The sequence below is a fragment of the Lonchura striata genome, chromosome W (assembly GCF_050655825.1).
Source record: "Lonchura striata isolate lonStrDom1 chromosome W, ASM5065582v1, whole genome shotgun sequence".
In the NCBI taxonomy this organism is placed as follows: Eukaryota; Metazoa; Chordata; class Aves; order Passeriformes; family Estrildidae; genus Lonchura; species Lonchura striata.
In genome coordinates this window covers 16,663,683-16,680,153 of record NC_140743.1, presented here as the reverse complement: position 1 = coordinate 16,680,153, position 16,471 = coordinate 16,663,683, and positions in this window count along the sequence as shown.

The following is a 16,471-nucleotide window of genomic DNA, read 5'->3' as shown; positions in this document are numbered from 1 at the left end:
TCAGGTTCTAGACTTTTTTCTTTCACTAGTTTTGTTTGTACCGATTGCATTTGCCTTTTTAAATTGTTGTCTAGTTTTCTCCTAGTAAAGAATTGTTACTCCCACTCCCATATCTTTGCCTGAGAGCCTTTTAATTTAAAGATCCTCGTAATTCAGAGGGAGGGGGGTTTGCCGTTCTCCATTGCACAGGAGGCTTTGCCCTCTTTCACAGACTCCTGTCTTGTCTAACCAAGACAGAATTTGGCGCCCAACGTGGGGCCCGAGGGCATTGAGAGGGAAAAAGGATTAACAGTTCTTAAGTAATTTGGTTTTGTTGTGTGTAAAAACATCTTCAGCATCACCATGTGGTCTAGTTTACCTTGGTTTGGGTGGCATGTGATCGTAGCTATACTTTTCCCATTTGCAGACCCTTATCTAAAAATGGGTCCTATGACTAAGGCTACGGTGTCTGTTATCAAGTTTGGCTTCTGGGTTAATTGGGTGAGGAATTCATGGATCTTTAATTTCCTCTGGAAGGCAGGTACATGGATTCATAGCTATCACACGTTAACTGTATGTTTTTGGGGTTACTTTAATAACGGTACCTACTGCGAGGAAATAGCACCTGGGCAAACTTTCTCTCAACCTTTTAACCATCTTTTTGGGTCTGTTCCACCAGTTCTCAAAGGGTTAAGATCCTTTATAAGTGCTAATGATACCATACAATGGGTGGTGTTGCTGATAGTCCTGTTATATTTAGCATTCAGAGATAAGGGAAGATTAACCTGGATAACTACCCTCACACCTACACCACAGACTCGAGATGCTGCTGCTCCAGAGCCTGACCCTGCCCCACAGCCCACCTCAGAAATGAACCGCCCAGATTGGGTGAGGGTTCTGGTTAAGGAGATACGAGAGATGCTGAAGGAGTGCAGTTCCCCAGCTGGTGAGAAACCGGCCCTTTGCCTTGAGGAGGGACAGTCTAATAGTACAGCTGTGGAACCCACTAATGTTACAACTGTCCAGGTTCCAGCTGAACCACAAGGGCAGTCACGGTCAGCAGCAGTGGCCCCGGTAGAAACAAGGAAGTCTAAGGTGAAAGCAGAGCACCCTGCAGATAGGGACAGGAATGGAGGAACCTCACAACCCACAGGGGAGCCAGAGATTGCTATCATCACCGAGTCCCTGACGTACGAAAGTCTTCGCAATCTGCATAAAGACATTGTGCGACGAGGGCGTGAGGCTTATGCTACCTGGCTACTCCGGGTTTGGGATCTTATGGGTACAGGCGTGCAGCTGGACGGTGGTGAGGCAAGGAACTTGGGACCCTTGACCCAGGACTCGGGTATAAATCAGGTTTTTGTAAGGGAACCAGGGTCCCTTTCTCTCTGGGAGCGGCTCTTAATGAGTGTCAGGGAGAGGTTTATCCACAGAGAGAGAATGCAAGAGCACCATCATAGAATGCGCTGGAAGACCCTCGAGGAAGGGATCCAACAGCTGAGAGAAGTGGCAGTATTGGAGGTACTCTTTGGGAGGGATGGACGACACAATAATGACCCTGACAAGGTCAGGTGTACGGGACAAATGCTGTGGAGTCTGGCAAATCTTGGGCCATCTCAATACGCCACCTTCATTGCAACGATCAATGCTGACACCCACCGGGAGACAATAGGTTCTGTTGCCAACAAACTTAGGAATTATGAGAGTATGATTAATGGCCCAATGCAGGCTCATATCTCAGCTGTGATTAAGGAGTTTAAAGAGGAGATGAGGGAGGAGATAAGGAAGGTTAATACAGCACCCGTGAGAGTCACAGGCCCCAGAATCAGCACCCAACAATCCCCAGCTAGAGAGAGAGGGTACACCCCAAGGGCTAATCTGTGGTTCTTCCTGCGTGACCATGGGGAAGACATGGGGAGGTGGGATGGGAAACCCACCTCTGTCCTGGCAGCACGGGTCCGTCAACTCAAGGAGGGAAACTCTAACCGGGGGAGTTCCACCAAAGTGAAGGTAGCCTCAACCTCCCGTGACCAAGCTTGTGGGTACGATCTGTCAGACCCCCTTGAAGGGACCTCTAGTATGTATGCCCAGGGAAGGAATGATAACCAGTGTTAGAGGGGCCCTGTCTCTAGCCAGGGAGAGGCACGGGAAAACCGGATCTTCTGGACAGTGTGGATCCGATGGCCTGGCACATCAGAGCCACAAAAATATGATGCTTTAGTTGATACTGGTGCACAGTGTACTCTGATACCATCGGGACATGTGGGGGCAGAGCCTGTTTCCATTGCTGGTGTGACAGGGGGATCACAACAATTGACTCTGGTGGAAGCTGAGGTGAGCCTGACTGGGAAGGAGTGGAAGAAACACCCTATAGTGACTGGCCCAGATGCTCCGTGTATCCTAGGCATAGACTTCCTCCGGAACGGATATTACAAAGACCCAAAGGGACTCAGGTGGGCTTTTGGAATAGCCGCTGTAGAGGCAGAAGACATTAAGCAATTGAACACCTTGCCTGGACTGTCAGAAAACCCCTCTGCAGTAGGACTCCTAAGGGTGGAAGAACAACGCGTGCCAATTGCGACCTCGACAGTGCACCGCCGGCAGTATCGGACGGATCGAGATGCCGTGATCCCCATCCACAAAATGATTCGGGAGCTGGAGAGCCAAGGGGTGGTCAGCAAAACCCACTCACCCTTCAACAGCCCCATCTGGCCTGTGCGCAAATCTGACAAAGAATGGAGATTGACTGTGGACTATCGTGGCTTAAATGAAGTGACTCCACCGCTGAGCGCTGCTGTGCCGGACATGCTGGAACTCCAGTACGAGCTGGAGTCCAAGGCAGCAAAGTGGTATGCCACCATTGATATTGCTAATGCGTTTTTCTCCATTCCTCTGGCAGCAGAATGCAGGCCTCAGTTTGCTTTCACCTGGAGGGGCGTGCAGTACACCTGGAACCGACTGCCCCAGGGGTGGAAACACAGCCCCACCATCTGCCATGGACTGATCCAGGCTGCACTAGAAAAGGGTGAGGCTCCAGAACACCTGCAATACATTGATGACATCATTGTGTGGGGGAGCACAGCGGCAGAAGTGTTTGAGAAAGGTGAGAGGATCATCCAGATACTACTAGAAGCTGGCTTTGCCATCAAGAAGAGCAAAGTCAAGGGACCTGCCCGAGAGATCCAGTTCCTGGGAGTGAAATGGCAAGATGGACGGCGCCAGATTCCCACTGAGGTCATCAACAAGATCACAGCTATGTCCCCACCAACCAGCAAAAAGGAAACACAAGCTTTCCTGGGTGCCATAGGTTTCTGGAGAATGCACATTCCTGAGTATAGCCAGATTGTGAGCCCTCTTTATCTGGTTACCCGAAAGAAGAATGATTTCCACTGGGGCCCTGAGCAGCAACAAGCCTTCACCCAGATCAAGCAGGAGATCGCTCATGCTGTAGCCCTTGGCCCAGTCAGAACGGGACCAGAGGTCAAGAATGTGCTCTACTCTGCAGCCGGGAACCATGGGTTGTCTTGGAGCCTTTGGCAGAAAGTGCCTGGTGAGACTCGAGGCCGACCACTGGGATTCTGGAGCCGAAGTTACAGAGGGTCTGAAGCCAACTACACTCCCACAGAGAAGGAAATCTTGGCTGCCTTTGAAGGAGTTCAAGCAGCCTCGGAAGTAATTGGCACAGAAACACAACTCCTCCTGGCACCCCGACTACCGGTGCTGGGGTGGATGTTTAAAGGAAAGGTTCCTACTACCCACCATGCCACTGACGCCACATGGAGCAAATGGATTGCCCTCATCACTCAACGCGCCCGTATTGGAAACCTGAATCGCCCTGGGATTTTGGAGATAATTACGAACTGGCCAGAAGGTGAAAACTTTGGTCTCACTGATGATGAGGAGCAGGTACAAGTGGCAAGGGCTGAAGAAGCTCCACCATACAACCAACTACCAGCAGAGGAGACCTGCTACGCTCTTTTCACTGACGGTTCCTGTCGCATCGTAGGGATGAACCGGAAGTGGAAAGCAGCCGTATGGAGCCCCACACGCCAAGTTGCACAAGCTACCGAAGGAGAAGGTGGATCGAGCCAACTCGCTGAACTCAAGGCCGTTCAGCTGGCTCTGGACATTGCTGAAAGGGAAAAGTGGCCAAAGCTCTACCTTTATACTGATTCATGGATGGTAGCCAATGCTCTGTGGGGCTGGCTGGGAAGGTGGAGGAAGGCCAACTGGCAACGTAGAGGAAAGCCAATCTGGGCTGCTGATATATGGAAAGACATTGCCTCTCGGGTGGAAAAGCTGACGGTGAAAGTCCGTCATGTAGATGCCCATGTCCCCAAAGGTCGGGCTAATGAGGAGCACCGGAACAACGAGCAGGTAGATCAGGCAGCAAAAATAGAGGTGTCAAAGATAGACTTAGATTGGCACCATAAGGGGGAGTTGTTCCTGGCTCGATGGGCTCATGATGCCTCAGGTCATCAGGGCAGAGATGCCACCTACAAGTGGGCACGAGACCGAGGGGTGGATCTAACCATGGACAGTGTTTCCCAGGTTATCCATGACTGTGAGACGTGTGCTGCCATCAAACAGGCCAAGAGAGTGAAGCCCCTATGGTATGGTGGGCGGTGGTCCAAGTACAAGTATGGGGAGGCCTGGCAGATTGACTACATCACACTGCCCCAGACACGCCAAGGCAAGCGCTATGTGCTGACCATGGTAGAAGCCACCACTGGATGGCTGGAGACTTTCCCTGTACCTCATGCCACTGCCCGGAACACCATCTTAGGCTTGGAAAAACAAGTCCTGTGGAGACACGGCACCCCTGAGAGAATTGAGTCTGACAACGGCACCCATTTCAAGAACAGCCTTATCAACACCTGGGCCAGAGAACATGGTATCGAATGGATATATCATATTCCCTATCATGCTCCAGCTGCCGGCAAAGTTGAACGGTGCAACGGACTCCTTAAGACTACCCTGAAGGCACTCGGTGGGGGAACATTTAGAAACTGGGAAATTAACCTGGCAAAAGCAACCTGGATGGTCAACACCCGGGGGTCTGTCAATCGAGCTGGCCCTGCTCAGTCAGAACCCTTACACGCAGTAGATGGAGATAAGGTCCCTGTAGTACATATGAAAGGTATTTTAGGGAAAACTGTTTGGATTAATCCCACCTCAGGCAAAGACCAACCCATTCGTGGGATTGTCTTTGCTCAAGGACCTGGTTACACTTGGTGGGTAATGCAGGAAGATGGGGAGACCCGCTGTGTACCACAGGGAAACTTGGTCTTAAGAGAGAACTGGGTGTAAGATTTCATGGTGTGCAGATGGAAATAGAATAAGGGGTGGATAATGTCCTGGGTTGTAAGATAAGCTTGTATTCCATTTGCCATCTGTCGAAGGCGAACCGGTTGGACAGGTTTTTTGTTATCTCTCTCAGAGACAATGGTTTGTGTATACACCTTTGACTGATTCAATGAAGGGCTGAAAAAAATGTAACACCGTGAGGGGTCCCACCCAGAGGGGGGAAGCAGCTCTCTCTCTCTCTTCGCGGGATTCCGAGAGAAGCAGCTCTCCCTCTTCTTCGCGGGACTCCGAGAGAAGCAGCTCTCTCTCTCTCTTCGCGGGATTCCGAGAGAAGCAGCTCTCCCTCTTCTTCGCGGGACTCCGAGAGAAGCAGCTCTCTCTCTCTCTTCGCGGGATTCCCAGAAAAGCAGCTCTCGCTCTCTCTCTCTTCGGCGGCACTCGCAGCGAAGCAGCCGGCGCGCGGAGGCGACGGCAGCGGAGCTCAGAGGCAACCCCGGCGCAGAGGAAGACCGGCCCCCACTGCCACCAGATCTTCAGAGGAAAATTATACCCTTCTAAAGATCACCACTTCAGCTGCAACTCATCAACTATTGCAAGGGAAAGCAATTGTCCCAGCAAACCTGATACTGGCATTCCTCAGGTTCTAGACTTTTTTCTTTCACTAGTTTTGTTTGTACCGATTGCATTTGCCTTTTTAAATTGTTGTCTAGTTTTCTCCTAGTAAAGAATTGTTACTCCCACTCCCATATCTTTGCCTGAGAGCCTTTTAATTTAAAGATCCTCGTAATTCAGAGGGAGGGGGGTTTGCCGTTCTCCATTGCACAGGAGGCTTTGCCCTCTTTCACAGACTCCTGTCTTGTCTAACCAAGACATAGTCACTGACTGGTTTTGTCAGGCACAGAGGAAGCTCTTAGCAGCTCCTCTCAGAAAGTAATTTCCGTACGTGGCTTCTTCCCTCCTAACCAAAAATCAATTAATGCAAAACCAGCACAGTACTAAGGGAGCTGACTAGGAAAGACACCCTCCTTGATTAGTTGCTTGTTAACAGAGAGGTCTTCTGAATGAAGTGGTGATTGGTGGCTGACTTGGCCACTGCAACCATGAAGCAATCAAGTTTAAACTCTCTGTTGACAGGAGGGAAACTTCCAGCAAAACTTCAACCCTGGACATGATGAAAGCAGACTTCAGGCTGCTCTGGGAACTAGTTAGCAAGGTCCCCTGGAAAATGCTTCTGAAGGTGCTGATGCTTTAAAGACCTAGAAATGAAACAACACACTTCCAAGACTATTAGTATAGGAGGTAATGTAAAGGCTGGTCTTTATTGGAGGCCTCCAGGGGCAGATATGGAAAAATGCCCACCCCCACATAGGGTGAATACAGTTTTATAAGTTTAACAAATTAACATAATTTACAAGAATCCCTAATTAGATGCAGAAGTGATGAAGTAATTCCCCCCCCCTTTTGGTTCCACCTCATCAGTAGCCCCCCTTTAGATAGGAACTAATCTTTGTTTATGAAAATGTGTCTGAGGAGAGCATTTCATCCTTGCCTCCCAGGCAAAACCAAGATAGGATAGGAGCCTTGGACCCCCGGGGTTTGGAGCCTCTGGAATGTGTTTTGTCTTTCTGCCTATCAGAGTAGGGAAAAGGTAGGGAAAGTATTGGAGCTAGTTTGGAACTATATTACTATACAACAACAGTCATATTCTGGGGTCACTGTATGGTCCAGTATCCACATTGTCTGTCATGTGTAAATATCACTGTTTGCTGAATATCATTGCCACTATCTGTATATAGCTGTATATTGTATATATATGTATAAATGCGTGTGTGTTTAGAGTTAGAATATCTTCGTTTGGATAATAAGCTGACAATGGGGATAAGGTAAGGGGTGGAATGTCCTGGGGTGACTGTATGGTCCAGTATCCCCACTGTCTGTTTTTCTGCTCAGAAATGAGTCCTGTAGCTTTAAGCTAGGCCCAGAGGAAGAGGGGCGGGGGGGGGGGGGAAGAAACGGTGGAATATTTCCCCACTTGTCTTCAAAACACAGAGAGATAAGGACTTCAGTGCTCCTCAAGTTCTTGATTTTTGACGAGAGAGAGACAGGGAGTTTTTGCTTTTTTTTTTCTTTTTTTTTCTTTTTTTTTTTTTTCTGGTTTTCCTTGTTAGCTATGGCAAGAAAGGTTTTCCCAGGACTGTGTCTTTTTTCTGGGACTGTTCAGCTTCTCTCTGGTCCAGAACACCAGGACCATTGCCCAAGGGCCCCCCCAAGCTGCTCTGCAGCCTGGACTCCGGGTTCCTTCTCCAGAGGGATTGAGATTGCTGGGAGCCCCATGCTGCAGCCCAGAGGGGATGCTCTGGGACTCTGCATCCTTGCTCTGGACCTCAGGAGGAGCTGAGCCAGACCTACAGAAAGAACTCTGAATCCATCAGCTTTCTCTACAGGGAGAAGGTTTCAATATGTAACATTATTTATTCTTTTTTCCTGTGTCTGCGTGCACTCTGCTTGTTAAATAAACGGGTTTTTTCTCTTCCCTCCAAGAAATTCCTTTCAAACTGGTGGGGGGAGGGAGTGCCGAAACCTGCTTTTTTAAAGGAGACTCCTTTCAGGATGTTTCCTTATAATTTCTCTCAAATAGAGACAAGCAGGCAATTCCAAAATGTCAGAAGTTAAGCAGGCGAGGCAGAAGGCCAACTTGGCTGATCAGGAATCTTCTTTTGGTGCTAAAGTAAAAACTGGAAGCAAGGTCAGGTGACATGAGATGAATACAGGGATACAGCTTGCCACTCCAGGAGAAAATTTGTGTGGCCAACGCTTGATTCAAGTTGGTCAGTACTGTAGAGGACAACATAAAAATGCTTTATTAAATATGTTGATAGCAAAAGGCAGTGCAGAAATAATACTGACCTGTTAGATAATGAGGATGGTCACCTCAAAAACAGGGAGATAGTGTAAGAGGCTGTCTGAAGACCCTCACTCATTTGTCTGACCGATTGTCGCGAGAAGGAACTCCCTTCCCCCCATTGCTGTTCCGGCTTGGAGAAGGCAACAGGGCAGGTGCAGCCACTGTACCATTACGATAGCTGTTCTGAATGAGGCTTGACAAGAACTTGGCAAGGAATTGGCAAGAACTTGGCAAAGACCCGGCATGGACCCAGCACAGGGCGGTCTGCTGCAATGCCTACTTCACTCTCTATCCTTAAGCCAAATGAACTGTTGGGGTGACTCTGGTGGTCTCTCACTGAAGACCCCTCATCTGCCTCGTTACCACCGTGACAGACGGAGATCAAGAACTCTCTCCCGAAGGACTGAGACCGAGACTCCTACCACAGGGAGTGTGGGGGGGGGGGGGGGAATGGTGGTGTGACCACTATTGACATGACCTGTTCTTCTTCAGTAACTTCAATGGACTTATTCTTCACTGTGTTTGTCCTGCTTTGGTGATTTCAGTGGACTCACCTGTTCCCCCGCAGCAATTTCAATAGACTCTCATTGTTCAGTATGTTCCCCCCTTTTTCCTCAGTGGATAATAACTGGACCCCTGGTTTGGGTAGGACTTTGGTGACTCTCTGCAACACAACAAGACGGATCCCCATCGTCCGGACCAGTGAGGACCATACCTGTGTTGACAGCTATTTCCATCCCCCTCTTCTCTCTCTTCTTCTATTACCTCTCTGATCCCACTATCGCATTTATTATTTTGGCCCCTAATAAAGGTGCATTTCTTGTGATTAAACTGATGGTCCCCTGCTGTTTGCCTTTTTTTAACTTTTGGGATTGGCTAATGAACCATCCCGACATCCCACTATAAGCAGATCGTGACACATAGACAAGGCAGAGATCTTTAATATTTTCTTTCCTGCTGTCTTCAACACTGATGATGGGTTCTGGGGCTCCCAGTACCCTCAGCTGAATGACCATGGCTATGAGAATAATAAAATCCAAATTGAGTCTGAACTTGTGCAGGATCTGCTGCTCCAGCTGGATCCCGGTAAGTCTATGAGGACTGATGGGATTGATCTGAGAATACTCAAAGAGTTGGCTGATGTCATCACGAGACTACTTTCAATGATTTTTGAATGTCTTGGGAATCTGAAGAGGTCTCAGTTAATTAGAAGATCACTTCAGTACCTACTAAAAATATGGAAAAAATTATTCTGGGAGTGTTGTGGGTTTACCTGGGCCAGATGCCAGGCACTCACAAAAGCCACTCACTCATTCCCCTCATCAGCTGAATAGAGGAGAGAAAATATAACAAAAGTTCATGAGTTAAGGACCGAGAGAAATCACTCATCAAATACCATCATGGGCAAAACAGGCTCAAATTAGAGATATGAATTTATTACTAACAAAATCAGAGCAGGATAATGAGAATCAAAATAAGCTTTTAAAAACACCTCCCCCTCCCCCCCCCCCCCCCCTCCCGCCTGCCCTCCTTCCAGCTCTACCTCCTACCCCAACAGCCCAAGGAGACAGGGAATGGGGGTTATGGTCAGTGCATCATCTGTAGCCTCTCCCACTGCTCAGGGAGAGGAGTAGTTTCCCTGCTGCACTGTGGGGTCCCTCTCACAGGAGACACTTCTAAATGAACTTCTCCAACAAGAAAAGACATTGACCTCTTAGAACAAGTCCAGAGGAGGCCACATGGAGGATCGGAGGGCAGGAACACCTCCCTATGAAGACAGGCTAAAAGACTTAGGGCTGTTCAGCCTGGAGAAGAGAAGGGTCTGGGGTGACCTTATTGCAGCCTTACAGTACCTAACGGGGGCCTACAAAGTACATGGAGAGGGACTTTTCACAAGGGCATGCAGTGACAGGAGAAGGGGAAATGGCCTTAAGCTGAAGGAGAGCAAATTTAGGTTGGATATTAGGAAGAAGTTCCTTACTATGAGTGTGGTGAGGCCCCAGCACAGGTTTCCCAGAGAGGCTGTGGACATCCCATCCCTGGAAGTGTTCAAGGCCAGGTTGGATGGGGTTACAAGTAACCTGGTCTAGTGGAAGGTGTTCTTGCCCATGGCAGAGTTAGAAGCAGGTAATCTTTAAGGCCCCCTGTAGCGATTGCTGCCAGCTCCAGGACGGTGTAGACGGATTGAGGCAAGAGATCTCTGAAGGCTGCTCTTGGGGAATATGGTTTTTTGGGGATGTAGAGAGGTCCTGCCTCAAGCTGCCAGATGCAGCACGTGGCGAGGCTTAAGGAGGTGGGGGAGGGGTGAGACAAAAGGATGCTTTAGGAGAGGGGGAGTTCTAAGAGGAGGGGAAGTTCTAAGAGGGGGGAGGAAGTTCCAAGAGACCGTCCGGCCCCTCAGAGCCCCCTTTTCAGGGGGCTTCGAGGTGGGCTGGAACAAGGCATGGGCCAATGGGGTTACAGGCATTTAATGTTTTAGAGGAGGCAATACAGGTGTGGGGTGAACCATACATCTTTTGGGGGGTGAGATGGAACAGTCCACTTGACCCCTGGACCCATCCGTAGGCAGGGGCATTGTCCGGCTAGCAGGGAGGACTGTTTTATCTTGGCTGTATTATTTATGAATAATTATATTTATCCATCCTCTGCAACACCTCCCCCGTTCTGTTAAACCATTTGAAAACTGAACACTGACTTAACTACTATTTTCTGCACGCTTTGAGGTATACAGGGTATTGCTACTGAAACTACACTTATTATTTTTAGAGCAATCAAACCTACTTCACAGAGTTCCTTCAGCCAAGGTGCAAAGCTCAAATCATCAGATAAACTGTTCAGCTAGATTTCTGATTATAGTAGAGGTGGCATTTACTTTTTTACTGAGCTAGCATTTTAACTTGTTTGACTGCTTTAGTGTAATGGAAGAATTTTACTGAGGTAGCATTATCAAAACCTTCTGGAAAAAGGTCCTCTAATTGAACAGGTTGAAAAAGGTCTGTTAAGGCTTGTGTCAGCTAGAGAGATGGTACCAGAGCCTGCAGACTTGGATAAAGCAACCCAGGCATTTGTCTTTGGTTGACTTATAGGTAAGAGTTTCAATACAAACACTAAAACAAGAGAACAAAGGCAACAACAGGGGAACAAAAGCAACATGCACGCAAACAATAAAAATTTCCATTCTTTTCTCGGGCTGTCTCTGGCAGGTAATTTTCTCTTGGCTCTGCACAGTTCAGGTCTGGACTTTTGCCTCTTGGCTTAGACTTGAAGAAGCACTGCCTGGTGTGGGGGTGCCAGCGGGCTTCACATTCTTCGCTGGGTCCCACTTGGGTCCTTCACCTGTGAAAACATAAGCAAACCCTCTCCCCCATGTTAGAAATTTGCATGGACCTTCTATTTGTCCTGGGTCTAAAGTTTTTATTAAGACTGAGGGGTGCCCTTTTATTTTGCTTCTTTTGTTGTTCAGAAAATATCTATAAATCAGGGGATCAGGCTCTCCTGCAGAGCTATTTAGAAAATTGTGAACATACAGAGCCTTGCTCAATGTCTTTTGAGGTGCAGCCTGAAAAACTCCCCTTTTCTGTTTTAATAAGCTGCGTTTTAGGGTTTCATATGTTTTTTCTATGGTACTTTTCAACAGTTGTTTACCATAGGAAAAGGGGATACCACCATCATTTGCTGCTTTTAGGAATTCTTTCTCATCCTGAGATGGGACAGCTGTCCATTTTCTCGGACCACCAGCTTTCTGGCTGAATGCCACAGACATGGATTGGGGATTCGGACTGTCCTCTTTGTGTCCATCATGTCTGAATTCATGCCAGTCTATCAGTTGGCAATTATCAACACCTTTTTGGGAATTCTGTGAAATCAGGGTAGTATCAGCAGAGGCAAAACAGGTTTCTGTGTGTCCTGTATTTGTTAAAGCAGCTGCCAGGGTCCATTCTTGTCTCTCTCGCTGCGTGCCAAGCTGTGCTGGAGTACTGTGTGAACCGGATGCAGGAGCTGGGGGGGGGGGTTGGAGGCTGCGGTTGTAGAGAAGCTTCTGTTGGCTGTAAGGGTGGGGTTTCCAGAGGCTGCAAAGGAGACGGTGTAGGAGGAACTATATGTGATGCGGCTGTAAGGAGTTCCAGGTGGGTCCGCCACGCGGAGGGACATAGCGGCGAACCTGGAAGTGGTGTTGCCGGCCGCGGCGGCGATGGCCGGGCCCCCCGGCAAACTCCGGAGGCCCCATTGTCACCGCGGGAGGGCGTGGGGATGCCAGCTGGGCGCAGACCGTGGCATGGGGCGCGTGGGAAGCGGGGGGCTGCATCAGAAGCACCGTGGGGGAGGCAGGGGGTGGACGGTGTTGGGGGATTAATGGGCGCTATTACAATGCAGCCCACTTATAGACGATTTCCCTGAAACAAAGAGTTAAGATTAGTCTGTCCTTGGTGTGAGAGCTAGATAATAGAGTCTCAAAGGATATGCTTCCTGGTAAACAGAGTCATAAAGTGTAAGAGAAGGGTGACCTTTTTGTTTGATGCAGCTGCAGATAGTAATTTGTTTCAAGGAAGTTTGTTTTTTTACAGCGGTAATAGGCAACAGGCTGTGAATTGCTGATAACACGCATTCCTAAGCTTTTACAGTGGTAGTAGGCAATAGGCTTTGCATTGCTTAACTGATAACACGCATTTCTAAGATAACACGTATACTTGAGACTGTGAGAATCCCCAGATCAAAGGACACCTGTGAGGAAGACAACCAGCCTTCATCCCACGACCACCAGAAGGCAGAAAACGACCACCTAGCAACAGAATGCGACTGCGCAGAAGAAACGAGTGAACTAAGGAGGAAGATAAAAAGAGCGAACTGGGGATCACAGGCGCGGCAGTTTGGCGGAACGGTTGCTCCCCTCTGTTGCCGCAGCGCTGCTTTTTGCTTTGCTCTCATATACTCTATTAAATTAATTAAATAAATTCTGTTAATCGGATCAGATGGCCTCTTGTGCTCACTCATAACAATTTGGTGCCGTGACTCGGATCACGGATTTGGAGGACCCCTCTCTGGGAGAGGCGCCACAACTCCGCTCTTTTGAGCGGACTCAGACTGGGGGTCTTGTCCTCATCCCGACCGACGAACCCAAAAGCCTTGAGAGGAAAGCAAAGAAAGGGAAGCGGGCCCAAGATACCCCTTAAATTTTGTGCACAAAGTCCGAACGAAGGCGCAGGAAGCGTAAGTATACGGGTTCCGTTCGGGCGGGGTCGGGATCCCGGAGTGTGGCGAGTGTGTGAGTTGCATGAGAGGGGAGCCGGCAGCCGGACTCCCCAAGTGATCGCGGACCCTCAGTAGTGCGGTTCCCAAAGCCCGCGAGGGCCTGGGCCACGAACCAGGGGAAGTGATTGTGATTATTTGATTATTTGTATGTGTTAGAAGGCACTCCGGAGGAATGGGGCAGGGGAAGAGTAAATCCCCCTCCCCAGTGGGGGTAAAACTCCCTTCGGTTCCTAAGGACAGTCCCCTGGGGTTCATGTTGATCAATTGGGAACACTTCCCAGGAACGAGGGGGAAGGATAAAGCAAAAATGATACATTACTGTATAGAAGTGTGGGGAGGGAAGGAAGTTTCCAAAAATGCATTCTGGCCCATATTCGGGTCCTCAGAGGAATGGGTTAGACAAGCTCTAAACATCTGGGTGAGCACTAAACAACCCCCTAACCCAGAGGAGAGTGACTATGCTAAGATCTGGGTGAGTCGACCAGAGGTGCTTGTGTTCAAACTTTCCGAAAAACCTAAGGGGAAAAGAAAGGGACGACCAGAGGAACTGATAGTAGCCCCACCTCCTTATGTTCCTCCTGTACCACGAGCACCCCCTCTCCCCTCATCAGATGATGAGTCTGACTCAGATTCTGAGCAGCCTGGTCCAGTCACCCGGAGCAGGGCAAAAGGCAAACTGTTTCCCCTGAGGGAAATGCCCATGGGGGGGCCACAACCAGGAATAGGATTCATTTCTGTTCCCTTGAGCTCGGGAGATGTGAGAGATTTCAAGAAGGAGATGGGAAACTTATTAGAGGATCCTTTAGGTGTGGCAGAAAGAGTGGATCAATTTTTGGGCCCCAATATATACACTTGGGAAGAACTGCAGTCCATACTGAATATCCTATTTACGGTTGAAGAAAAGAACATGATTAGGGCAGCTGGGATGCGGGTCTGGGATGCCCAGCCGGCACATGCTCAACACCCAGCTGACACTAAGTGGCCTCTTCAAAATCCTAATTGGAATAACCAAGACCAGGATCATAGGGCCAATATGCGGGACTTCCGAACCATATTAATTGATGGTATTCGGGAATCGGTCCCCAGGGGTCAAAACATCAATAAAGCATTCAATGACAGGCAGAGGAAAGATGAAACACCCACTGAGTGGCTGGAGAGGCTGCGAAAGAACTTCCAATTATATTCAGGATTAAGACCGAATGATCCAATGGGGCAGGCAATATTAAAAGTGCATTTTGTATCCAAGTCTTGGGGCGATATTAGAAAGAAGATACAAAAGATGGAGGATTGGCAGGATAGGGATTTGGCAGAGCTGCTGTGGGAGGCGCAGAAAGTGTACGTCCGGAGAGAGGAAGAGAGTCAGAAGAGGCAAGTTAAAATGATGGTTGCTGCGGTAAGGGAAAGTAGGAGCATAGAGACAGGACAGAAGAAGTTTACTCGAGACAAAGCGGGTAATAAAGAAAGGGGGGGGGGAAACGGAAGAAAAGACTTGTTATTATTGTGGCAAAAAGGGACATTTCAAGAGAGAGTGCAGAGTGCGGCTTAGAGATGAGAAAGAATTCAAGGCCAACTAGGGGGGTCAGGGGCTCTACTTTATGGGGACCCGGAGACATCAAAAAGAGCCCTTGATAAAATTAAAGGTGGGTCCCCAAGGCCAGGAAATAGAATTCTTGGTCGATACAGGGGCCGAAAGATCTACCATTCAATTCCTGCCCCAAGGCTGTACCCTGTCAACACAGACAGCTATGGTAGTAGGGGCAAAAGGGGAACCATTTGAAGTACAAATTATTAAAGAGGTAATGGTGGAATCAGAAACTAAAATGGGGGTGGGTGACTTCTTATTAGTCCCTGAAACAGATTACAACCTATTGGGGAGAGATTTAATTGTTGAACTGGGAATTCAAATCAAAGTGGTAGAAAAGGAATTGAAAATCAGGCTTTGCCCTCTCCGATTGGAAGATGAAGAGAAAATAAATCCTGAAGTATGGTACAATCCGGGAACCGTGGGCAAATTGAATATGACTCCATTCACGGTAAAGATCAGAAACCCTGAGGTCCCGGTGAGAATAAAACAGTACCCTATTTCACTAGAGGGAAGGAAAGGATTAAAACCCGAAATTGAAAGATTACTAAATAAAGGATTATTGGAACCATGTATGTCGCCTTTTAACACCCCCATACTCCCAGTTAAAAAGGCAGACGGATCCTATCGGCTGGTGCATGACCTTAGGGAAATTAATAAGCGAACCATGTCTCGGTTCCCAGTAGTGGCAAACCCCTATACCATTTTGAGTAAATTAGGACCTGAAAACGAGTGGTATAGTGTCATAGACCTGAAAGATGCCTTTTGGGCCTGCCCTCTGGACGAATCCTGTCACCCTGATTCTTAAGACTTCCTAAAGCCTTCTGAGTTTACATTCCTTTGGAGAACTTTCCCACACAATTTCTGTAAACAACATATTGTTTACATTCTTTTATGGGGGTGGAGAACACTTGATGTACTGGTGGTTTGTCCAGTGTCTTTGGAGAGGTGGCCCATTCACTCTCCAATCCAATGTCACCCTTGGGAAGGTATAAAAGACAGAGTCAGATAATAAACGTCCCTTTTTTACCTTGCAAGCAACAGGTGGTCCGCGTTGTGCTTTCACGTGTCCCACAGCGACAGAATCCAGTCGAGATTATTTTGCCTTTGAATGGGAAGACCCTGACACGGGAAGGCGACAGCAACTCAGGTGGGCTGTATTACCTCAAGGATTTACGGAATCTCCCAATTTATTCGGGCAAGCCCTAGAACAAATTTTGCAAGATTATAAAACAGACCCGGAGGTAAAGCTAGTTCAGTATGTGGATGATTTGTTAATAGCAGGTAAAGAAGAAGACAAAGTCCGGAAAGAAAGTATCAAACTATTAAATTTCCTGGGACTGAAGGGATTGAAAGTTTCTAAAGCGAAACTACAATTTGTGGAAGAGGAAGTTAGGTACCTGGGACATTATTTGAAAAAGGGAGAAAAGAAAATTGATTCAGATAGA